Source organism: Pezoporus occidentalis, unplaced genomic scaffold (assembly GCF_034315485.1).
Source record: "Pezoporus occidentalis ecotype Australia unplaced genomic scaffold, CSIRO_AGI_Poc_V1 ctg93, whole genome shotgun sequence".
NCBI lineage: Eukaryota > Metazoa > Chordata > Aves > Psittaciformes > Psittacidae > Pezoporus > Pezoporus occidentalis.
Genome location: NW_026916294.1, coordinates 8095686 through 8120652, shown reverse-complemented (window position 1 = coordinate 8120652; position 24967 = coordinate 8095686). Strand labels below are relative to the sequence as shown.

The 24967-nt window shown below is 40.4% G+C and overlaps 1 protein-coding gene across 1 annotated transcript in view; it reads right to left on the bottom strand.

Moving 5' to 3' along the window:
* DZANK1 (double zinc ribbon and ankyrin repeat domains 1) overlaps window positions 1-24967 on the bottom strand; it is a 498878-nt gene that overhangs the window by 238577 nt on the left and 235334 nt on the right.

Sequence of the window (24967 nt, the reverse complement as noted above, 5' to 3'; positions counted from 1 at the left end):
CCAGCTTTCTTGTTGGCCCCTTTAAGTACTGGAAGACTGTTACAAGGTCTCCCCTGGAGCCTTCTCTTTTCCAGGCATGAAGCACACCAGTCTAGCTTGTTCTTGAAATTAGATCTCTGTGGAAGCGTATGAACATTATGTTAAACTGAGGAAGGGAAAATGTAATGCCAGCAGCAGTAATCACGTATTTCATGATTCAGGCACAAAGAATTCTGCTCTGTATAATAATGAGAACTTTGAACTTCGTTGAATCTACTGTTGTTCAGCGTATGTTTTAAAGAAATCATGTGCTATTAGGTTTTTCTTGGTTGCCTTAGGGAGCAACACGTATATTGAAACTGCTGCACTTCAAGGCCGTTTGTAGGGTATTCAGTCAAATGTGAGATTTTTCTCTTTGTCCCAAGTTAAAGGTAACGTTTTATGCTTGGCCTTAAAAAAAAGAAAGTTTGGGTTTTTTTTTGACATTAACAAAACCAAGCCCATTGAAGCCCAAGGCTCTAAACGCTAAAGAAGATGAAATCAGTGAACCTAACTTCTGAGAAGAGCTGATTTTATTAGACTGCAGTTTGAGACATTCAGATCTCTCAGTTTTTGAGGTTTACTTGGTTTTTCTTAGCAGCTGAAGCACAAATGGGTAGGATGATGTAGCTTGTATGAAACACTAATTAAAATAGATGATACTCTTTCAAATAAAAAAAAAAAAAAGACTGTCTAAAAGGTGTAAGACCTTTTGCTGGTACAAGTTGACTTGACCAAAGTAAATTCAATCAGAAGCTAGACCACAGTCTAAGATAATGAGGAATACAATGAGTCGTGCCAATTATACATGCCAAGTAGTAATCGGTCCACTTTTGTTAACTGGACTAATTTTGATTCCTCTAGTAGCTTTGAGACCTGATTTTGATCTCATGGCAGTGCTAGTTTTTTGCTTTTGATTTTTTGACTGGCAAAACTGAATCCAACATACACTTTCTGTGTAGAGTTTCCAAAAATCAAAACACATGGTAAACTGACATAGTGCAACTTCTCTGCAGCCTTGCTGTGGGTGGTCTGCTTCATTAAAGTACTGTGGACAAAAATGTATGTGCATATAAAACTTAACGTTCAGAGCTTTACCTGAAGAAGTTACTCCACTCATTGAAAGGCCTTTTCTACATCCAATTTGAGAGACTGTTTTCCATCACCAGCTCAGAAGACAGAGCACATTTACCATCTCCTCGTGCTGTATGTAAATTCTCAGTGTGATATCAAGCCTGTCCTGAGGAGTAACTCAAACAATCAAAAACCTCCTTTCAATTCAGTAAATATAATAAGAACTATGAAGCTCTGTGTGCAGCAAAGCAAAAAAATTGTATCCTGGGTTAGCAAGACAGAAATCTTAGTTTCTTTCATTACAACCTGTGTATCAGGAGTGTAACTGGAATATAAATTGTCATGAATTAGATGGGCTACTAGAGTAGTAGTAAAGGGCGGCACAGGATAGGGTGACTTCTTAATAGGTTTCCCATTTGCCTTCATAGGAGTGTTAGTGTTTATTTTAACCCTCTGAAATTTGTGAGAAGGGGAGAGTTAATTTGCTGAAACATACTGGGGCCCCCAACACAAGAGGGATGTAAGCTGTTGGAGTGAGGCCAGAGGAGGCCACAGAGATGTTCTGGGGGCTGGAGCACCTCTGCTATGGAGACAGGCTGAGAGAGCTGCACTTGTTCAGCCTGGAGAAGAAAAGGCTCTGTGGAGACCTTTAGGGCAGCTTCCAGTGCTTAAAGGGGCTACAAGAAACTTGGAGAGTGGCTTTTGACAAGGGCCTGTAGGGACAGGACAAGGGGGAATGGTTTGAAACTGACAGAGGGGAGATTGATATGAGACATTAGGCAGAAATTCTTCCCTGTGAGGGTGGTGAGGCACTGGCACAGAGTGCCCAGAGAAGCTGTGGCTGCCCCATCCCTGGCAGTGTACAAGGCCAGGTTGGATGGGGCTTGGAGCAACTTGGTCTAGCGGAAGGTGTCCCTGCCCATGGCAGGGGGTTGGAAATGGATGAGCTTTATGATTCTGTGATCCTATATTATAGCTGATAATGTGGATCTGAACCTTAGGGGACTGTACAGTTGCGTAAAGGTGTCAACTGCAAGTCAAAATCACTGTTCACTTGAATCAATATTTCTGCAGGTGAGTGCTGCGCAAAGCTCTGGAGGGTTAGCTGTGCATGCAGTTAGCTAAGATTTTACTTAGTCTGTCAGGACATCACAGATGCTCATATTGAGAGCTGCTCTATTTTATTAAGGAATCTCATTCTGGCTTCTATATTTCAGTGGTTTCTATAAAGCTATATTTATGGTTTAATATCAATATTTTCATATAAATTTGTTGGCTACAGCAGCAAAATCAATGAACTCTGGTGATTGTTATCAGCTCCCCATAAAAGCTGTTCTTTGTTTTGATATTTTCCCCCTTTTGCTCTTGATTGCAATGATGTAGGTTTGCGTTTTGAGAACCCTAAAATAACAGTGTCTTATGTCATCTCTCACATAAATTATGTGAGTGAAAGCTTCTTTAACAGAGTTTTCTCTGAAAAGCTCTAAGTCAAAACCCAAAGCCTAGAAATGACTTCAGAATACTTTCACATTTCAAATAGCTTCCTGCTTGTCTCAGTGAATTATAACCATAACATATTTCAAACATTACCAGAAAATTTCAAGATTTTATCCTGCTTTCTTACTCACGTGAAGCTGTGCTGATTTAAAATAGATCTACAACTTGTTTCGCAGGCTTATTATAGAAAGGTTTAATTTTCTTCTGAGTATTTTTCAGCACCTAATTTAAAACCTGAAACAGCAGTTTTAGTTATTTCATGTGGATTTGTGGCCCTGATCAGTGCTTTTTTTTTTTTTTTATGGTAATTAAACTGTGGATTTAATTAAAATGTGAACGCAGTTAAAGGAGAATTTATTACAGAAATTTGTGCCACAGTTATTGACTGCTTCTTGGTGCAAGCAGTGGCTATCCTTTGCTTGCTGGCTGTCGAAGGTGTTCTTCTGCCAAGCCTGTTTTCATGTATGGGTCTGACATCGACCTCCTTAACAGCATTCTCCTCTTCCAAAATGGAAGTAGCTTTGCCCATTTTTGCCACACGAAGAGATAACTACCTGTGGAGCTCGTGTAGATAAATTGCTCTCATTGCTAGTTTACTTGACTCCATCAGACTATGTTGGAAGTTCCTGAGTGGCAAATTCAAGCTTTGAAGTTTTATTTTTAGCAGTTTTATTATAAAAGTGCCTAGTAAGAGGGTGGCAGGTCTTGATTTCTCTTCTGTCTTGTAAGTGTGAAAGACTTGCTTTTTGTTGATGTTTGGTGTTCAGTATTGTAAGGCTGTTTCTTTGAGGGGGAGGACTTAGCAGATGACTTAAGCTTTGGCTGTGGTGCATAGACTGGCCATAGTATGAGCTCTAAAAGCCTGGTCAAAAGCACTGAGAACAGGGCATAGTAATGCAAGAGCAATTTAGACTATTACTGTATAAGCTTTGTAAGATTCTTAGTTTTTGAATTGGAGCCAACCTTGTCTACAATTGCATTAGAATAAGTGTAGTGAGTGTGGGATAGAATTGCATTAGGATAATGCATTAGAATAAGACTGCGTGAGTGTGGGATGAACACTGTAACATCTCGAATTATATTACTGTCCTCAAATTAGTGATATTTTATGTGCTGTCAGTGATCACCAGTTAGTTTAGTTCTCAAAGGTTGGGTAATCGTAGAGTCATAGAGCCACAGACTGGTTTGGGTTGAAAGGGACCTTAAAGCTCATCCAGTTCCAATTTCGCCATGGGCAGGGGCACCTTCTACTAGGCCAGGTTGCTCCAAGCCCCGTCCAACCTGGCCTTGAACACTGCCAGGGATGGGGCAGCCACAGCTTCTCTGGGCACCCTGTGCCAGGGCCTCAGCACCCTCACAGGGAAGAATTTCTTCCTAATGTCTCATTTCAATCTCCTCTCTGTCAGGTTAAAGCCATTCCCCCTTGTCCTGGTCCTGTCCCTGCAGGTCCTTGTTAAAAGCTGCTCTCCAGCTTTCTTGTTGACCTCTTTAGGCACCGGAAGCTGCTCTGAGGTCTCCCCTTAAGGAGCTTTCACTTCTCCAGGCTGAAGCAGCCCAGCTCTCTCAGCCTGTCTCCATAGCAGAGGTGCTCCAGCCCTTGGAGCATCTCTGTGGCCTCCTCTGGACTTGTACCAATGGCTCCATGTCCCTCTCATGTTGATAATATAACAGTTGGATTTAGGAGCAGATAAATACAAGACTGAAGTGGAAGAAGTCAAGCTGCTTATCATACTGCAGTCATGGTAGGGAAATGCAGGAGCACCTCATCCCCTGCTGTGTTTTCCATTGCCAGAAATTTTCATCAAGAGCGGCTGTTTCTCTTACAAATTACCTTGTTCATATTAATTTGTGGAAAAAGTGGTTTTGCACACCAGCTGAGGCCCCGTGTCTCTCCTCAGGCAGACCTGCAGCAGGAAGGAAAACTGTATGTGTCAAATTAACTCTGTGTCTACAGTATGGAAATTTGACTAGGTTTTGCACCGCGTTGTAGGGAAATCCTGATGGTTGTGCTCTTTCTCAGCTGAGTAATCTTTCCAGTGTTCCCTTCTTTCTGCAATTCTATCACATCAGTCTTCTTTTTATAACCTGCTAGAGGCCATGCAGAAAGAATTTCTTTTATCTAGCTGTATCATCCCTATCCCAAACAGCTGATGCTCTGCTTTCCCTCCTTCTTTTTCTGTTCTTTAGACTGCCTTCATCTAGTTGTCATCACTAAACCATGTTCAACCAAAATAACACTTTTATTTCCTACAAGTTCAAGTTTTTGCAGTTCCTTGTTTGCCAGTTTATTTGGCCAAATCTCTGGTGTTGTGTGATAACCAGTGCCTCCTATTGATCATATTTGTAGGTTTAATGTTAAAGTCCTACAAACATTTTAGGAATTTAGGATCATTACCTTTGAATCTTCTCTGGTCATATGATCTGTGAATGCTAAAGTGTATTCTAATGGACTTTAAATTCTGCTAGGGTTTTTTTTTGGCAAAATTTCTAAGAATCTTTCTGAGAAATTTGGCATCATGAATAAATGCTGTAGGGACAGGACAAGGGGGAATGGCTTTAACCTGACAGAGGGGAGATTGAGATGAGACATTAGGAAGAAATTCTTCCCTGTGAGGGTGCTGAGGCCCTGGCACAGGATGCCCAGAGAAGCTGTGGCTTCCCCATCCCTGGCAGTGTTCAAGGCCAGGTTGGACGGGGCTTGGAGCAACGTGGTCTAGTGGAAGGTGTCCCTGCCCATGGCAGGGGTTGGAACTGGATGAGCTTTAATAAGGTCCCTTCCAACCCAAACCATCTCATGATTCTATGAAAGGAAACAATTGCTAAAGTTAGAATTGGCGGAAGGCTACATGAATACTCATTTAGGCGTACGCTGCTGTTTCCTGATCAGTGATAACAGGAAAGTTAAGGTAGTATTTGTCTGTGCACAAATTTACTCCACTACATTGGTTAACACGCTATAAATTGCTTTCAGACTTAATTAAGAAAGGCTGCTCCTAATTGAATTGAGCTATACTAAAAGTCTGGCTTTAGTATGAATAAGAGGTTTCACGTACATGCAATTTGCATGCAATTTAGCTTATGTAGTTTAAAATTTAACAGAAGAATTTTGACAGGATAGATGGCCTTTTACAGATTTCAACTATACACATGGGAGTAAACTCTCAGCTGGTGATATACGTCTGCTGAAGTTGTTGCTGCATTAGTAGTGGTATCTGCAAACTGCCTCTTTTTCTAGGTATTTCATGCTGCTTTTCCTGAATGCACAGCGGGGATAAATGAATTCCCCTGTGAACCTGAGGTTTGACTTGCTTCCTAGGGAGACTTAATTGACGTTCCAAAGCTGTGTTTGAAGTATTTCAGCACTGTGCCTACTCCTGATGAGGCCAGATTGTAAATCCTGTCCTGTCCTGTCCTGTGCCTGTCATCTTTCAAATGCCCTATTGCAGTTCTGCAGGATGCAGTTTCATATACTTAAACAGTGGGCACCAGTATATTGCCTGATGGATGGGGAGCCCCTACATAGTAACACTTTTTTGAGAGTAGCATTGGCATATATGAATAAGAAACTGTGATACTGGTTTTGTTAATTAAAAGCAGCTCTCAGTCCTCCAAAGCAAAACCCTTTCACAGATGCAGCAAGTCTTTAACAGAAAGGCAGATGCATGCATTGTTTGGATTTTCCAAGCTCTGGTAGCCTTGTAAACCTATAGAAAGAGTTTTTACGTGTCTGTATTTAGGGATGTGCTAAGAAACTTAATTGTATGACTGTTTTTACTCTCTGCAACTGCTGTAACAGTGATAGAAATCTACATGTGTGCACTAAAATACTAATTCTGGTATAGTCTTGCATATAAGAGGCATCTTGTGAGGCTGGCAGAAGGTCCTGATCATAGAGGATGGATGGGGTGAAGCAGAGTGCACTACTAACAAATGTGGAGAAAGATACCATGGAAGTTTGTATTTTTTGTTTTTAATGCTTAGAGAACATGCAACATTAAATTAGGTTTTATCAGTGTTTGAATATGCACAATATATAAATAATACAAATTCAGCAGCATCATATTCTTTATAGAATAATATATATGAGCCTGTAGGCTCATGATATATAGGAGCCTATGCAGGCTCAGAATGACTGTTGAGAGTACCCACATGATGCACCTTGACATGAAGGGAAGTGATATAATGAAAGGAGCAGTTTAGGCGTCCGCTCAAACCTTTCATTCAGTTGCTTAGTTGAGATTACAGCTGTCAGTTATATAGTTTAAAAATACATTACTGAAGCTGTAATGTTCTCCCCATTTTTAATCATTTTCGCAAAAGCAAATCCCATTCCAGAGGATTGCCTGTTTTAACACTGCATTTGATACAAACTTCCCTAAGGCGTAAAGCAAGATGGGCAGCCAATTTGGAAATTACAATAATCCAGTCAAGGTTAAGATTGCCTTATTCTGCTGGGATATTGTAAAATTTGAACCATGCACATACATCTAAAATAAATTAGCTGTGGGTGGTTGTTGGAGTTTTATCACTCTAGGGAACTCTTTCTTTAAATTCCAGATACATTGGACTCCTATTATCTACTAACACGTTAATTTCAGCGACATATGTTTTCAGATTAATGTTGGCCCCAAATTTGAGTATTTGGGATGAAACAGGTCATAAAAAGACAGGTTGAAAGGCAAAGAATATAATTGTTAGAGTCCATGACCACTGAAAATGAGGTACTTGCGTTTCGTTTCTGTTTAAAATACCTGCTATGCTGTGAAGGGGGTTACAAAAAAGCACCACTTGGTTGAGTGATGCTGGTGGTCTCTGCTTGTCATTTCTAATCAATTTTAAACATACACAATGCATTATAAACTATATATATATATTGCTCTAAATATGTGCTTATTTAAAGCCCTGTATTCCCCAAGCTGGTGTCTTTAGCCTCTGCTAAATTCCAGGTGGGTTGGGCTGCAGAAGAGTCACAAATCCTGGAGCAAGTTCAGGGCTTGAATTGGTCAAGTCAGACACAGCAGGGGAGCAAACAGCAGTTTGATGGACTTAGCAGCTTGGATGTAGTATTTTATGAATGCTCCCCAACCAACCCACCCACCAAATGTCATCAGTGTAATCCCCTTCCCACTGGAAACTGTGACAGGTCTCTGTGACAGAATTTTCAAGTAGCCCTGTTTTCCAAAACAGAGGTTTCCACAGAATATAATGAGGATATTTTTGCATATTTACTGTAGGTTTTTCCTGGTACTCTCTACATCAGTACTCATCTACATCTGTCATCTCTACAACAAGGCAGTTTTAGATATACAACATCTTGCCTGTAAATCTCTTCCCAGATTATCTAAACTCTTACACATAATACGATTTCTGACAATTCTTGAGGAAGTGTTATGCTTGCCCTTTCTTACTGATCTCAGTCTGCAGATGAGGTTAGTGCAGTTAAACAAGCAAACCTGGCCCAGGTAAGTGGTCGTCAGAAAGGTTTGTGCATCCTGGGATCAGTGTGTATTTAAATGTTGTGTTACATACCTGGCATCATACACTAACAAAGGTGAGTATCCCAGGGCCTCAGGCACTTGGACCAAAGTGTAGGTACTATTTTTTGTCCTGTGTGCTCACTGAAGAGTCTGTGTAACTCTGAGGAGCACCTCTCCATGAAGGTGCTTTTTAATATAAAGTCTCAGTGTAACAAGTTTAAATAAAAGCTTGCCCTTGGTGTGCTCATGAGCTCTTGCTGACAGGAGCACTCCGTAATGTGCAGCCATTGTAGCACTATGGTCAGATGGAAAACAGTCTAAAAGCCATAAAAGCAGTTAATAAAGAAAGTTATTTAACATTAACCTTAAAGTATTTTTTATGTTGAAGTCTGTTGAAGAATCTAGAGGTCTGTGTCCATCCGTGCAGAGAGTTCTTTCTCAAGGGCCACTGAGTTAACTGGCTGCCAGGCAGGAGTGTGAATGGCTGCTGCAGCAAAGAGGAATAGGTAGAAAGCATTCAGACTTCTGAGCCTTATAAACTTTATTACCCCTGGTGAGATGAGTTTGTCTTCATCCAATAGGAAATGGCACAGTGCATCCTTATTTGCAGTATGTTGTAAGGCAAATTCAATTCCACTTCATAAAGCTCTCACTGTATGTTGCCGTAATCAATAGGAATAGTATATAATAGGAAATACTATATAAAAGTAGTTTTGTGTCTCTGGCAAGTGGCAGTAGGTGTCATGAGGTGTAATATTGTAAGTTTTAACCACTATTATAAACCAAAACTTGAAATTCATGGGGAGACTTAAACTGCCTATTCAGCAGTTCCCACCTATCAGCTTCAGCCCAAGTGTCCCATTGTTTCTAGAGAGCAAACTGAGCTCTGCTCCAGGACCCAGCTTAGCTCTCAACTTCTGTGTAGAGAGAAATTGAGAATAGTAGAGAGCTTTCATTCTGAGAACCCCTGAGAATCCTGTCTGTTCAGACCTGAGTTGCCAAAGTGAGGTAACTTTTATTCCAAGATTTAAATGTGTTTTCAAGCTAAAGATTGAGTAACAGGGACACCTCCACCCTGAAACTTCTTTTTTCTTTTTTTGTGCTGTTTTGGTTTTTTTTTGTGTCTGTCTGTTTGTTTGCTTTAACAAAACATTTTGAAAGCATCACCTGTCTTGCTGATGACTCGCTCGAGCAAGTCCAGGGCCCACAACACAAGAGGGACATGGAGCTGTTGGAGTGAGTCCAGAGGAGGTCATGGAGATGCTCCGAAGGCTGGAGCAGCTCTGCTATGGAGGCCTCTTCCTAATGTCTCCTCTAAATCTACCCTCTTTCAGTTTAAAACCATTCCAACCATGGATGGGATGTTTACATACTTAAGGAGCTGAGCTCTTGCCTTCCAAGGAGACGGTATAAAAATGCCATTTGAACTCGAAGCTCTAGCTTATACATTCTTAATTTGCTGCTGATTTCAGTGACAGCTGCCTGAGACTGGCAGGCTCTTCATCCTCCCAGAAACACTGAGCACTGATCACTGCCAATGACGTTGATGAAAAAGATCAAGGCCTGGTTTCCCTGAGAAATTAATCCTTGATTTCATTTGTAAATTACAGTTTATACTCTGGAGCACAGCTAATAAGTCAAAGAGCGACCATTTAGTTGTTTTACCAAAAGGACTCTGATCATAAATTGGGATTCTTGATAAATTTGCTGGATTTGAGGTACAGACATGCCTTGCTTGTTGAAAATGTTTTGCTTTTGAGTATTTTGGTGTAGGCGTACTATTGTGATAGTACCTGCGATAACCATAGCTGATGGCTGATCTTTTACAGTTTGGTAAAACGGAAAGGAATAGAAAATATGAAGAATGGTCCCTGATACCAGGAAGATCTAAATATCTGGATGCATCCTTTGCTGCCAGCAAACTAAGTTTTCATTTGCTAATGTATCTTACATTGCTGTTCTACTCTTTCAGTGCCAAAACACAGGGACAGAAGTGTACAGATATGCTCAATTCATGTGTAGCACAGATCATTTTTCAAATACTTGATTTTGAAAGGGGAAAGCAGGTTTCAGTAAAGCAGACTTTGTGCTAAGTAGATCTTCCTGGTATCAGGGACCATTGTTCACATTTTCTTTTCCTTTCCCCTTCTCTCCTTCTGGCTTCTGTATGATTGGTGCATTTGAGATGAGCTTTCTTCAGGTGCCGAAATTTTGCTGGAATACAAGATGCACCCTGCTCTTTATTACATTTATATGTACTTTTTTAAAGTTTTATTTATTTAACAGGGAAGATGAAGAAAGTTGTTAAGTCTGAGGTTTAATGATGCATTGTGTAACTGTTGAACCCCCTGCAGTCTTACGTCCAGCCCTGGGGCCCTAAATACAAGAGGGACGTGGAGCTGTTGGAGTGCGTCCAGAGGAGGCCACGGAGGTGCTCCGGGAGCTGGAGCAGGTCTGCTATGGAGACAGGCCGAGAGAGCTGGGCTTGTTCAGTCTGGAGAAGAGAAGGCTCCAGGGAGAACTTAGAGCAGCTTCCAGTGCCTAAAGGGGCCAACAACAAATCTGGAGAGAGGGGCTTTTGACAAGGGCCTGTAGGGACAGGACAAGGGGGAATGGCTTTAACCTGACAGAGGGGAGATTGAGATGAGACATTAGGAAGAAATTCTTCCCTGTGAGGGTGCTGAGGCCCTGGCACAGGGTGCCCAGAGAAGCTGTGGCTGCCCCATCGCTGGCAGTGTTCAAGGCCAGGTTGGATGGGGCTTGGAGCAACCTGCTCTAGTGGAAGGTGTCCCTGCCCATGGCAAGGGGTTGGAACTGGATGAGCTTTAAGGTCCCTTCCATCCCAAACTATTCTGTGAGTGTAGGATCCTGTGAATAAAAAGGAAAGTATTTGGCTTTATGCTATGTTACAATGTAGGATACAGAGGTCTTGAAATCTTCTCAAATGCATGCAGAAAATGTTTATAGAAGGCTGAAAACAAAACAAACAGCTCCCACACTAGAAAACTGTAGGTCTGGTGCTAGCAAAAGATAGAAAGGTATGTGTATTGTGCTTAGTCACCCTGTTCCTGCATGTCACATTGCGTCATGCCTGATTAGATATATCACACTCATACAGAACTAAAGGAAAATGGTATCACATAGTTTGAAAGCATTCTTGTCCTTGACAGTGAAGGATTTTTGATGCTAATTTCTTGCTCTAGTTTTATTAAAAAACAGTGACTTTAGTAACTCATTTTTTGTTTTCTTTTAAGCAGATATGGGGCATAATTCAGCAACACAGAGCAGATATTCCCTACCTTCAATTACCAGAGAAAGCCTTTCAGTATCTCCCAAATCTGTGGTGGTTTTGTTTTGAATATAGATGCAACAGCACTGTTCCAGCTGGAACATAGTGAATAGCACAAGGGCTCTGCACATGGAGCAAGCAGCTAAATGACAGGGACAAAAAAAACCCAACCAAAAACAACGCAAAAAAGAACAAACCTTCCTCTCTTGCCTGAAGTCTTACTGCTCTAGGATTTTCTGCTGTTTGTTGGAAAGGGGCTGCTGCACTTTTGGACATTATATCTGTACAGTGTAGCAATGCAACATCCATCTTTGGAGATTATAGAAGGTCATAGAATGTTTTGGGTTGGAAGGGGCCTTAAATCTCATCTAGTTCCAATCCCCGTCATGAGCAGAGACACCTTCCACTAGACCACACTCAAAGCCCTGTCCAACCTGGCTGTTGCTTCATTTCCCCAATGATATGCTTCTGTAGTTCATGGAAAGCGGAGCCAGACACAAGCTGCCCCTCAAGGATGTGCTTAGGACTATGTCTTGACCATGCCCTTTGAAAAAAACAGGTTTGCAATTCTGTAAGCCTGTAATCTAATCTGCCCTTTCTTCTTTTCTTCCTTTTTGTTTCATGGTCCAGGTTTAAAACCTGTGGAATAGAGGAACTTAGTTCATAAAGGCCTTTATCAATACCTAACTGGTGGTGTCCTCAGTGCAGCAGGTACTTGCATCTGTAGGTGGATGCTTGTTCTTACTTTGGGAAACATGTTTGTTTATAATTAGAAATCAGCTATTTCATTCTGGACATTTTGTTAGTTACCTTTAAGCTTCGTAAACATGAGAGGTGGCGAGAGAGGTTTAATTTCTTTTTAATTGTTGGCTAAGAGATGTATTTCTAAGCCCTTGTAAACAGAAGAGATTAAGAGAATTCATGATGTTAAATAGATAACCAGAAAAAAACTTTGTAAAATACTGTGTCCCATAATCACTGCTGAAATTATTTAAATTCATGTTGAGGGGCTTAAGTGATAAGTTAGTGTGTTTCTTACTTGGTGCTCTCTGGCATGCACAGGAACTGCTTACTATTTCTATTGCATCTGGCATCCGGTAGCCACTGGAACAGTATTAGGTTAGACGCTGTATCTAACACCCCTACACTGTGAGGGGTTTCTGGACATGAAGAGTTTATAACATGATAAGAGAGAAAAAATTTGGAGATTGTTGTTTGTGAGAAGAGGGAGTGATGCTAATACTGTGACATGATTATTTTTGGCCCAGATGTCAGTGTAATAGTGCTATCAGAGCTGGGAACTCTGCCAGATACCTCCAGCCTGAGCACCACTGCCACCTGCTGTTGCTTTGGAAACTACCTGGTGAGCGTCTCCAGTTTTTAAGGGGAGCTCTGAAACTGAGACAACTGGCACTTCCTCAGCAGCTTCAGACCTTGTCTTGGACTGACCATCCTTGTTATTGAAGGAAACGAATGAGATCTGTGTCATAACAGATTGACAGTTTAAAAGGAACACATTCTGCAGGCATTTTTGCATGAGGAAATACAGAACTCAGCTCTTGGCCTGACAAATGCATTTTAGGTTCTAGAGGTATGTGCTTGATATTGTTCCTTGCAATTTTTTGAGCTTCTGTCTGATTTTCTGTAAGCTACATTTGACATATTTAAACATCTTTGTTCAGAAATTAAATTTCCTGTCCTGCTTCTTTGTATTTCAATAGAAATACGAGCACCAAGATCCTAGGCAATGGAAGATATTTTCCAGTGGCAATATTTCATTTCTTGGCAGAAACCGCAGGTGAATGAGGTAAGTGTTGCGATGGCTTCTGGAGCGTGTCACACAGTTGATGTCATGATGAGCTGATTGGGCTGTCTCATCCACCTGGACATCCTTTGGCTTTGATTCTTCATTAATTCTGAAGGAAGACAAGCTGTTGTGCCAGTCCCATTCTGTGAGGGACTGTCGTTATCAAAAGGAAATGGTGTTTTCTCATGGCAGTATATTCTTTGGGGTTTCCTTCTGCGACTCTCCAGAAATCTGCTTGTTGCCCTCAGAGTTAGTGTATATAGAAATTGAACATTGGAATTTGGAAAGGGGTTGTAAAACTTAGAAAATCTGACCAAAGAAGGTAGTGATCCTAAAAGGAAAAGGACTCACATATTGATAACCTTGAAATGAAATAATAAAAAGTCAATGAGGGTGTATTGTGGACAGAGCACATGTCTTGGTGACTTAAACCAAACTTGAAACTGGAGTTTAGGAATGTTCTGTTTCCTGCAGCAGTGTTTTCCTCCATTTCTTTTACCGGTAACAGAGACTTAATCAAGTGTCTGTACAGCACTTGAAATTATTTGAAAGTTATAGTATTGATGTTTCATTATCAAAGTGCTCCAATTAATAAAAACCTATACAGTGACAGTAAACAATGCAGGAGGCAAAAACTGATTTATGATTGCAACGTAAAGGTCAGTATGACAGGATCATAGAATCTGAAACTGGACAGGGAAGAAGCACTAGGGCTGAACACTTACATATCCTAAAATCATTGAATGGTTTGGTTTGGAAGGGACCTTAAAGCTCATCCAGTTCCAACCCCCTGCCACAGGCAGGGACACCTTCCATGAGACCAGCTCGCTCCAGTTCTTGTCCAACCTGGCCTTGAACACTGCCAGGGGTAGGGAAGCCACAGCTTCTCTGGGCACCCTGTGCCGGGGCCTCAGCACCCTCACAGGGAAGAATTTCTTCCTAATGTCTCATCTCAGTCTTCCCTCTGTCAGGTTAAAGCCATTCCCCCTTGTCCTGTTCCTGCCGGCCCTTGTCAAAAGCCCCTCTCCAGGTATTTGTTGGCCCCTTTAGACATTGGAAGTTGCTCTGAGGTCTCCCTGGAGCCTTCTCTTCTTCAGGCTTAACAAGCCCAGCTCTCTCAGCCTGTCTCCAGCCCTTGTAGTATCTCTGTGGCCTCCTCTGGACTCGCTCAAGCGTGTACCTCTAGTGTTACCTGTCCCTATAGTGTTGTAGTTGAACATTTGGAGCCTGGGGAAGAGGCGGCTTAGGGAAGACCTCATGACAGTGGCAGTTTGTGTCAGAGAAGAGAAAAATGCCCATCTGGTACAATGCACTTAAGTATATAACACTTTTAATTCGACTGTGATCCTGTGGGCTGAAGCCGGCAAGCCAGCAGAACACCTGGGCACCCAATAAGGCAGTTGTTCAAGGATTTCAGGGTTAGTTAAAACATTCCCAGTTACACAGTAACATTTATTAAAATGCTTCCCACGTGTGAGTGTGGGATGTAATGTTTGAGTAATGTTTGTCATGTCCAAGTGTTCTGTGAATTCTGGTCTGGGGAAACTGGAAATTTTGGCTCACAGTGTAATTCATTCATTGCAAGTAGTCACTTCTAGTGTTTGACAGTGCATGGGCAACTTAGAGCAGGCTGAAGAGTATCTGGCCTAAGGAAATTGCAGAGCGAATTTAGGGAGGCAGGAGGCAATTACCTGAATTGGAATTTGGCCAGGAAATAGGAACTAACATTGCAGTGCTTATTAAACCCCGGAATGAAGAGCTGTCTTTTACTGCCAGATAACAATGAATGCTATTGATCTTGGAATGACTTGATATGATTCATTTTTTCTGGCAAGAGGTGAATGACTGACACTGTCAGTAACTAGGAAGTACTCACCGGAAAAAGCATTTCTTTTGTCTAGTGGGCTTCTCTCTGGCAAATTCATTTCCCTCTGTAAAAGCCATGATTAGAGTACCAAGAAGCCTGTAAAGAATATTCTGCTTGATTTCCTAGGTGAGCAGTCTCATGTTTCACTGCAAGAACTTGTTGGGCATTGTGAAATCTTTCTGAAAATTATCAAAAAGGGAGTTTGCAGGGTTTAATTTTCAGTTGATGCAGTTTATTTATCAAAATGTATTCCTCAATTTCTGTAAATACCCTGTTTCTCTTCCTGTAATATAATGATTACTGGTTTCAATGTGAATTTATGGTAAGTATATATAATAGATCTAATCAAGATTCTGAATCCTCCATTTTTAACATTAAGTGTTGAACTTACAGATTTAGGTGATTTTTTTTCTTAGGTTCATCTGCTTCCTTGATCTTTATTTTCTGAAAAATAGGAAAATTCTTCCCTAAGGCATAATGTAGAACTACTGATTTTTGGTTTGTTTTTAAGTAGAGATGAAATAGAATGATTTCAAAGGCTTCTATTCCTCAGAGAAGCACTGGGACCCCACTGATTTGAAGGAATTCTTTTGGAGACTCTGAGAAATCTTAAATTAGCATTGTCTATATGTTGTGGCTACCCATAAACTGTTAGAGTAACTACTAAAGTTTGCATGGGGAAGCAGTATGGTTTTGTTGATAACCTAAAGATCAGAAATCTTGTTTTCTGTTCCATTTCAATTTCCTTCTCTAGATCTCTTTTCTCTTTATTTTTACTGCTTTTGTATAATCAGACTGTTAGACCTTTGGTCAGGGACTGGTTTACTTTTTCTATGTACTATGTAGTATCTACACTACATAGTAACCCATAGTAACCCTTCTAACCCAAACTATTCTATGATTCTATAATTTACCTGGAATAAAGGTTAACACACACAACTTTAGATGCAGAATGCTATCAGGAAGATGTCTTAAATTTTATTGCAGCATTTCATAAGTGAATGCTGCTTATTCAAGAAAACCCATTTCAGCCAGCTAAGTGAAAATAAATAGGAAGATATGCATTATTTACAAAACATAATGCGAATAAGTAGGCTGCATGCACAAATAGCAGATGAAAAACCAGCAGATGTTGCTAGAAAAATGGCTGTTAGGGAAAAAAGCTTGTTTTCAGGCACACATGCTGTGTGTATATATATATATATATACTTCTTTAAAAAACAAAGGTAAATGAGATTTTCACAGTAATTGTTATCCCCAGACTTTACCCTGGGAAACTGGTGACACTGGCATTTTCTTCCTTCAGTAGTAAGATGATATCATGATTGCCATTTTCTTTCCTTATGTAAATAGGAGGAAGAGATTAACCTCTTTAATTAGGAGATTGCTTTACATGCTGGCTAAGGCTTTTGCTTTATTTTCCTAACTGATATTTTGATCTGCCCCAGAAAATGATCAGCAGCTAGCATGGTGTGCATAATCATAGAATCATAGAATGGTTTGGGCTGGAAGGGACCTTAAAGCTCATCCATTTGCACCCCCATGCTGCAGGCAGGGACACCTTCCCCTAGACCAGGTTGTTCCAAGCCCCATCCAACCTGGCCTTGAACACTGCCAGGGATGAGGCAGCCACAGCTTCTCTGGGCACCCTGTGCCATGGCCTCAGCACCCTCACAGGGAAGAATTTCTTCCTAATGTTTAATGTAAATCTCCTTCTGTCAGTTTAAAGCCATTCCTCCTTGTTGTGTCACTGCAGGCTCTTGTCAAAAGCCCCTCTCCAGATTTCTTATAATGCTGGCAAGTAGGATTCAGCGAGGCAAACTCTTCCTCACAGCCACACACACACCGCTCACGTGCATCACAAAAATTGTGCAGCTTTCTTGCCTGTTTGGGGGTTAGTTCTGATAAAAGTGACTTTTCCTTCATGTGGAGTTAATGAGTTTGAAAAGTCTCCCCAGCTTATATCTGTCTTCCTAGAGATAACCCGTCTTCTTGGATGCAGAGGGCATTATGTCGTTGTCAGCTGACTGAAGTTAATTAGGATGCCTAAGGCAGAGCATAAAAACCTACCCAACATCTCTGAGAAGTACAAGAGCAAGATTTGTGGAGCAAAAAGAGCTTTTCTGCAAGGGAAAGCAAGACATCAAGGGTGACAGCTCTTCATGCAGAGAAAGGCTTCTCACAGGTCATTTCATAGTAGTCTTATCCCAGGTTGCACACCATGCCATAGCAGAGCAGCCTGGATGATAGGCTTCAAGTATTCAGATTTTGTGAAGCTTTTCTGGTTTTACCAGAACTTTCTCCATTAGCAGAAAGTGGCCAAGAACGTTGCAGAAAGAAGTCCCAAGACCAGGGATGTGATGTTCATGACTCCTGCGTGGTGTGAATTAACAGAATGGTTGAGGCTGGAAGGGACCACCGGAGGTCATTTAGTCCAACCTCCCTGATGATCATGCAAGGTCACCTAGAGCACAGGCACACAGATTTTGTGTTAGTAGCTGGTTTAGGCTTTCTGTGAGGAATTACAGAACTCAAGAAGATGGGATACAAATATTAAAAATACTGAATGAAGCATTAAGCTGATTTTTATTTTCCCAAGAACCATTTTACCCATCATCTGACAACAGAACAGGTTTATTTATATCTGTGCCCTGTAGGCCTGACGCAAAGGCAAAAGCTGCCATTGATCCTGCATCGTGCAGAAGCCTCAGAGAAGAGAGAACTCTTGCCATACTTGTGTAGAAGAAGGAGCAGAATAGATCACATTTTTCTGCATATGTCTGAATAAACTCAAGGTTTCTGTTGATAAATACATTGTAGGTGCTGTAAGGAACATTTATAATATGCCATAAATATAAATGAGTTCTGGGATGAAGGGACACTGTCTTGGAAGATGAATCATGAATGCCTTTTTTTTTTTTATACACAGGGGAAAGCTGTATAATTATATCTTAGTTAATTCATAATAAGAAAATTCTTATAGTCTCCTTCCTTGAGCAAGCTACTAAAAAACCTGGGACCTGGGGAAACCACATTTCACCTGATAAATTGGCTTGGTGTGACAAGAACGAGAACTGTTAACACAGTTGACTGATTACATTGTGGAACAGTAGAATGAGAGTTCATTAACAAAGCCAGCCACAGAGTAGTCTTTAAGCTTAAATAAGAATCCTCCTGATTAAGATACGAGCTATGGATAGTTGCATGTCTTTCTTAATAAGTGATGATTTGTGAATGAACTTTCCCTTTCAGTAAGAGAGTTCAGAACAAACACCTCAAGCTTTTCAGCTTTAAAACCACTGAACATTTCAACTGGAGGAGGTTTGTTTTTAATCAGTATTGCAAAGAAACCCCCACTGCAACAATTTAATTTTAAGCATTTTTAGCTTAGTATGTGAGGCCTATCTATTACATTAGAATGTATTATATATTGACTTGCCTCTTCTTTTGACATTGAAATTAGTGTTGAAGTGTCAGACATTCTCCTGAGACTGAAATTCTGTTTTCTAGATAACTCTAAATGGATCTGCTGCTCTTCCCATGCTGGTTTGATTTCTTAATTTTTAATGCAATTACTCTTGATTTATACCACTAAATGAGAAGGTGTTTTTTAAACCAACAAACATGAGCCACCTGGGTTTTCTTAATTGCCAAAATGAGTTGTTCACATATGCCTCCTTTAGATGTGATGGAATCATTTTATTTAATGCCCAGGTTTCCATTCAAGAGGAGGAGTGTGTATTCGGAATGCTGGTGCCAGCTGAAGGAATTTTATCAGGTTACTGCTGTGCAGTGTTGTTTGGATCTTCTGACTTTGCTAATAAGCCATGCCTTTTACAGGCATCTTTAAAAGCCCTCCTTTCCTCTGTTTCTGAACTGGCTTGAATGGGTACCCCAGCACTCTCAGTGTACATATGTTGTAGATAATTCCGTTTACTTGAACTGCACTTTCAATTTTAGGTTTAGGACAGATGCACGAGGTCCATGCCACAGCGCTGGCAAGATTGGCTAGAAGAAACCTCTTAAATGTTTTCTATTGCAAGGTCCATGCTAATGTTTGTGTTAATCCAGTGTGTCTGGGAGACAAGAGATTACAAAAAAGACATTTTAAGAGAAAAAATAGTTTTAATTTATGCATCTTTCAGGGAACATTGTACAAAGATTTGGACTTGTTCTGTTTGGAAGATAAGGAGAAGTAAATCTGAGTCCTGTAAGGATATTCTGTATGTTTGTAACTATTCCTACTAAAAGAGGGTGTCGTTAAAATAATATTTTTGGCTTATTTCAGTGACTTCAGTTGTCTTACATCTTGTATATACACCCAGAATTAATATAACATTAGATAGGGGTTCTTTATTCCATTTGTAATAGTCTGTTCATGAGTAATACCGAAATAGAAAGAGCTTCTTTCTCGCTATTCCTCACCTTTGTGGTCCCGTTTCATTGCCATTAGGAACTTTTTGATGGCACCTAAAGAACATCATCAAAAATATTTAAACCCACACTTGAAAAAGGGCGTGTTTTACACATAAACATCACATTGTTCACTTTCTGTCTGGTTAAAATTAAGATTTAATAAGCACACTAATTACACATTTGTATTGATGCTCTTGACTGACAGTGATTTAGTCTGAAGGGTGAGCCTGGCTTCTGCTGAGGACAGCAAGGAGGAGGCTGGCTGTTGGGAAGCAGTGATATAGAAGGGCACAGTTGCAGGCAAGTAAGAAATCAAAAATCCTTTCTAAAACCGTAGAGATTGAATCTGTCTTTTAGTATAGACATAGACACCATTGCTGCTGAGGGCCAGGTTTTCCTGAGTCCATTTTTGATCTTAGTCATTTTCAGCTTTTGCTTTAGTTGACCATTACTTTTAAATGCTGCCTCTTCTTGCACACTTCAAACACTTTCCTGTGTTTGAAAAATGAGGGACAACACTTTTTTTTTAAATCATAGGCCCTTACACTTATTAACAGAGGCTTTATCTCTGAGATACCATAGTAGTGACATATCCTCTTCCTAATGTATATAGCTTGTCTGTTGGGACTTTCTGATGTTCATATTGGATAAATAAAGAACAATTTCTGGACAAATTAAATGTTAATAAGCTCTTGTTACAGGTGTCAGGAAAAGTAACACTAATTTAATAATGCATGACAGTTCACTGATAGGAATCACTGATCCAGGCCATAAAGCCTAAACTTCCATTCAGGTGCATGCTTAGGACAAATGAACATGGATTCCATGTTACAGAACCAGACAGGTTTGTGAGATGCTGCTTTAGTAGCTTAAAGGGGTATCTTGGTGCAGTTTCTCTCTCGTTCCATTTTAGAGTTTACTTTCTATTAAGAAAGAAACGCATCTTTTGAAAGGTGTCACCTATTAAATTCAGCTTAGCTCTTAAATTCAATTTGAAATCGAGGGAGAATATTTCCATTAGCTTTAATGGAATGGGAAGGGGAATGTTGGAAGCATTAAGAATTCTCAATGTAGATAGACATTTGTGCACTGTTTCTACTACCAGTTGTCTGTGGTGAATGCTGGCTTTTTAAAAATGCAGCTGCAGTAGCATCATTTATCATCTGTCTTTATTACGGTCTCTTGCAGGACCCTGTGGTTTGTGTTTGCTTAGTGCTTTGGGCTTGCAATGATATCCTATGAACTTGATAAAAATTCTCTTCCTGAGCAGGGTGACTGAGGAAGAGATGAAATAATATGACATACCCGAGTCCTAGAAAAAAATCAGGATGTGAAACAGAAGTGTTCCATAATGCCTTCATTCATGAGGACTGTTATCTTCATTAAGCTAGGTAGGAAGGATTAGTTAAGATTGGTTTAGAGTTTTCTTTATGATGTTTAAGGAGCTATTCTTTTCCTCTTACTGCTGGCTCAGATATAAATGCATGGTCTGAGAAGGAGTCTCCTCTCAGTAGTATGCTTATGTACTGCCAATGAAGAGAGAATGTGCCTCTCATGTTTATACCTTGATAAAAATATTTCATGAAGCTGAGGGGAGAAGCACGCAATGTTTTTATTAGTTTGCATATATGTGACAAATAGCATCAGTTTGGAAAGCCACTTAGCATGCCTTGTAAAATGTTTTGTTCGCCATACTTGTAGTTTGATAACATCTCGGTTTCTTACTGTAAAATACTATCAGTGTAAAAGTTACCTGTTTACATACATTTTCTTACCACTGCTGGCATTTTTGGAACACTTTTTTAATACCGTGTTATATTGTGTGATAGATAGAATTGAGAACTTTGCTGAATAGAGTAACTGTGGGAAGGTCAGAGGGATTTCTTCTCCAAATAATTTCACAGTTCACCTCAGTTTCTCCTGAAAGAAATGGGGTGTATTTGGAATAGGAAGGTAGAATCAATGGATATTTGACCTATTATCTCTCAAATCTATTGTGAATTAAATAGAAGAATATAGCTGCAGGATTCAGCTTTGGAGGCAGACTTCTGACTCGTTTTGGTCCTTGTATTTTTTGATTTTGTCAGTCTGCTGTATATTCCATTCTTTGCCTGCACCACTTGGGAAGCAGATTGTCGTTGGAGGTGAGGACTGTTGCAGTCATCTGTGTTGCCTGGTAATGTGCTCTGCTGCATGGGCACCTGCTGAGGTGACCCAGTGCTCTTGTTTGTTGTAGGAGAGGCATTTGGAACATATTAAAATATCCTTATAGCAAATTCTGCCTAAATGGGCTTCAGTATCTGGACTGGAGAAGGAAGCTTGGCTTCTGCCAAATTTCTGCCTAAACTAGGCAGACCAGTAACTTAGAGAAGCCCTTCCAAAATCAGCTTTGGTGTATTTTTCCAGCCTTTTAATCTCACCCTTTGTGCTTCCTTTCAGTGAAAGATCTCTGCATGTAAAATTCCTGTTTTTTGGTATTCATGTCAAACCCAAAGGTCGTAATGAAGTCAGTGGGAATTTAAGCTGCAAAACTAATTATTTATCAACTACCTCTCTAGATTTGAGCAGCTAGATTGTTTTTTAAGGAGCATGCACATAACTTTCAGCACCCTGGAAGCCGGTTTGACAGCAATATGATACTGACAGGATTGATCCTACCACAATTTTTTGATGTTTTTTATTGGCAACTTTATTGTTCTGCAGCTGCAAGAAGAGGATAATAGAATTGTTCCATGAAGGTTATAAAGTTTGACCCAAGTTTATTTTCACATTTCATTTGTGTTAGAAATGTGGAAGCTGATCTTGGCTATTGTGTCTCCTGAGACTACTTTAGTTGTGCTTGTTTCAAAGGCAGGAGATAAGGACAGACTCTGCAAAAGGTCACTGAGCAGTATAATATGTGCAAAACACTTGTGTTTGAGATGACAAGAAGAAAGGTAACATACCAACTTAACAACTGGTGCATTCTGTCAGTGTGAAATGTGAGTCTGGTGAAAAGGTAGTCAGGCTACTTAATGCTGAAGAATTGTCTAGCTAAGTAGGTTGTGTATATATGTGTATTATATATGTGCACATTCAGATTGCTTTAATCTGATAGAATAAATACTCAAACTTGGCAATATCTAACAATATGCTCCATTTGGACAAATAATCCTAAACCTGAGAGAAGTGTGGGTTCAGAATGAGATGAGTTTCTTTTGGCCTTGATTTATCTGTGTTCATCAGGGTGAGTGGGGAATAAAGAGCAGTGATGAGTGATTTTTCCCCTACTTGTCTCTTGAGATTTTACTTCTGTAGAATGATGTCAAGGAGGAGACCAAGATGAAGAACTCAGTTCACAGCTGAATGATCAGGGTCTGAAAACCTGTGGGAATTCAGCATGCAAAACCACTGGCAAGAGTCAGTGTCGCTCCACAAATGTCCAGTGTCTACATGAAGGCTGGAGCTGGATTTTTATACCAAGGCTAGGAAAAACGTATTATTTGGGTGTGTGATTACAGTGGAACATGTATACTATGAAACTCCTGGGGAACTTGCATGAAAAGCATGAAAGAATCTGTGGATACAATAAAATTCTATGGAATATTATTGTGAACTCACTTTTTAAAATTAGGGTATACTCAGTAATCCTGTGTGTCTTTGGTCTGTGTGTCATAAATACAGATGCTGTATTTTATATGTATTTTATATGTATTTTATACCAGCAGAATCAGAATCTAGAAGTATACCTGAATATTACTATGTGATCTGAAAAATAAGGATTTCCTAAGCAGTGTGTCCACGTCAATTTTTATCATAGAATCCCAGACTGGTTTGGGTTGAAAGGAACCTTAAAGCTCATCCAGTTCCAACCCCTTGCCATGGGCAGGGACACCTTCCACTAGAGCAGCTTGCTCCAAGCCCCGTCCAACCTGGCCTTGAACACTGCCAGGGATGGGGCAGCCACAGCTTCTCTGGGCACCCTGTGCCAGGGCCTCAGCACCCTCACAGGGAAGAATTTCTTCCTAATGTCTCATCTCAATCTCCTCTCTGTCAGGTTAAAGCCATTCCTCCTTGTCCTGTCCCTACAGGCCCTTGTCAAAAGCCCCTCTCTCCAGATTTCTTGTTGGCCCCTTTAGGCGCTGGGAGCTGCTGTAAGGTCTTCGAGGAGCCTTCTCTTCTCCAGGCTGAACAATATTTATACATTCACCTCTACTAAAACAAGGATAATACTGCAAGTGTGCTACCTTACTCAAGCAATTTCTGATAGCTAAGTCACCATAACTAATACTTTAACCTGAAAACAGGTTAAGACAGCATCTGAAGAACCCTGGCCTGCTTCTGTGGGTCTGTTGATCTTGATTGCTGTCCTATCACTTTCAGTAATCTGCAAACAAAAGGCTGTTATTGATTTGGTTTAGCCTCAGTGCTTGTGGCAACCTCTGATCTGATTCTCTCCTGCATCTTTTGGAGCATAGTATTCCTGGTACTACTTTATCAGTAATTTCCTTGTTTTTAATTTCTAACGTGCTTGTGTAAATTCTTTTTTTGCATAATATCTGTCATTGCATTTTGAATTCTTTCTTATACATCCCATGGAGGTAGTCTGTTAATTTTACTTGGTACAGAAAAAGATCCTATTTGTGGCAAGCAGGGCAGACTTGGCAGGAATTGAGCTGAGTTAGCTTTTGCCTGCATGAGGAAATGTTGTGAGGAAATTCAAGTATCTGTTTAAAATGAGCCTTAAGCCAGTAGTATGTGATTTTTATTCCTGTGCGTTGGTAGAGAGACTCAGGAACAAGCACCATGCAAAGTTAAAGCTAACCTTTTGTGCTGGGGTGGATAGAAGGGTAGAATGAAAGTAATATACATCTTTAATTTGGTAAGGTGCTGATGCTGAACCATGGGGAATGAAATATAAAATACGCTCTCAGTTAAGGAAGCTGCGGCTGCCCCATCGCTGGCAGTGTTCAAGGCCAGGTTGGACAGAGTTTGGAGCAACCTGCTCTAGTGGAAGGCGTTGTTGCCTGTGGTGGGGAGCTGGAACTGGATGAGTTTTAAGGTCCCTTCCAGCCCAAACCAGTCTCTGATTCTGTGATTCTGTGAAGTGTTTTATCATTCTGTTGTCACCCAGTACTGTTTGGGAAGATATTGGCAATCATATCCTGTCACACAACCTTGGAGGGAGAAGCTACTAATAACTCTAGACTATCAAATGCTGATCTTGCGGTAAATGGTTGTTTTTTTCTGGTTGTCTGTTATGTATCCCGAGTCTCTGAGTAAGTCTGGACTACTTTAGAAGTACCATGCTAAAAGTCAGACTCTTGTTAAACTCGATTAAATGGTCCTTGCAGCTGGTTTACACTTCATAAATGACCAGAGTGAGGATTTCCCTGCCAGTGAAAAAAAGAAAATACACTTTGGAAAGCTTTCCTTCTTTAACAGTAAAGTGTGGATGGCAGGCAGACAGGCTGCTGACAAGCAGTGCTTACTGGGGATGCAAAATGAGAACCAGTAAACAAAAATGTCAGTGTTATTTGACA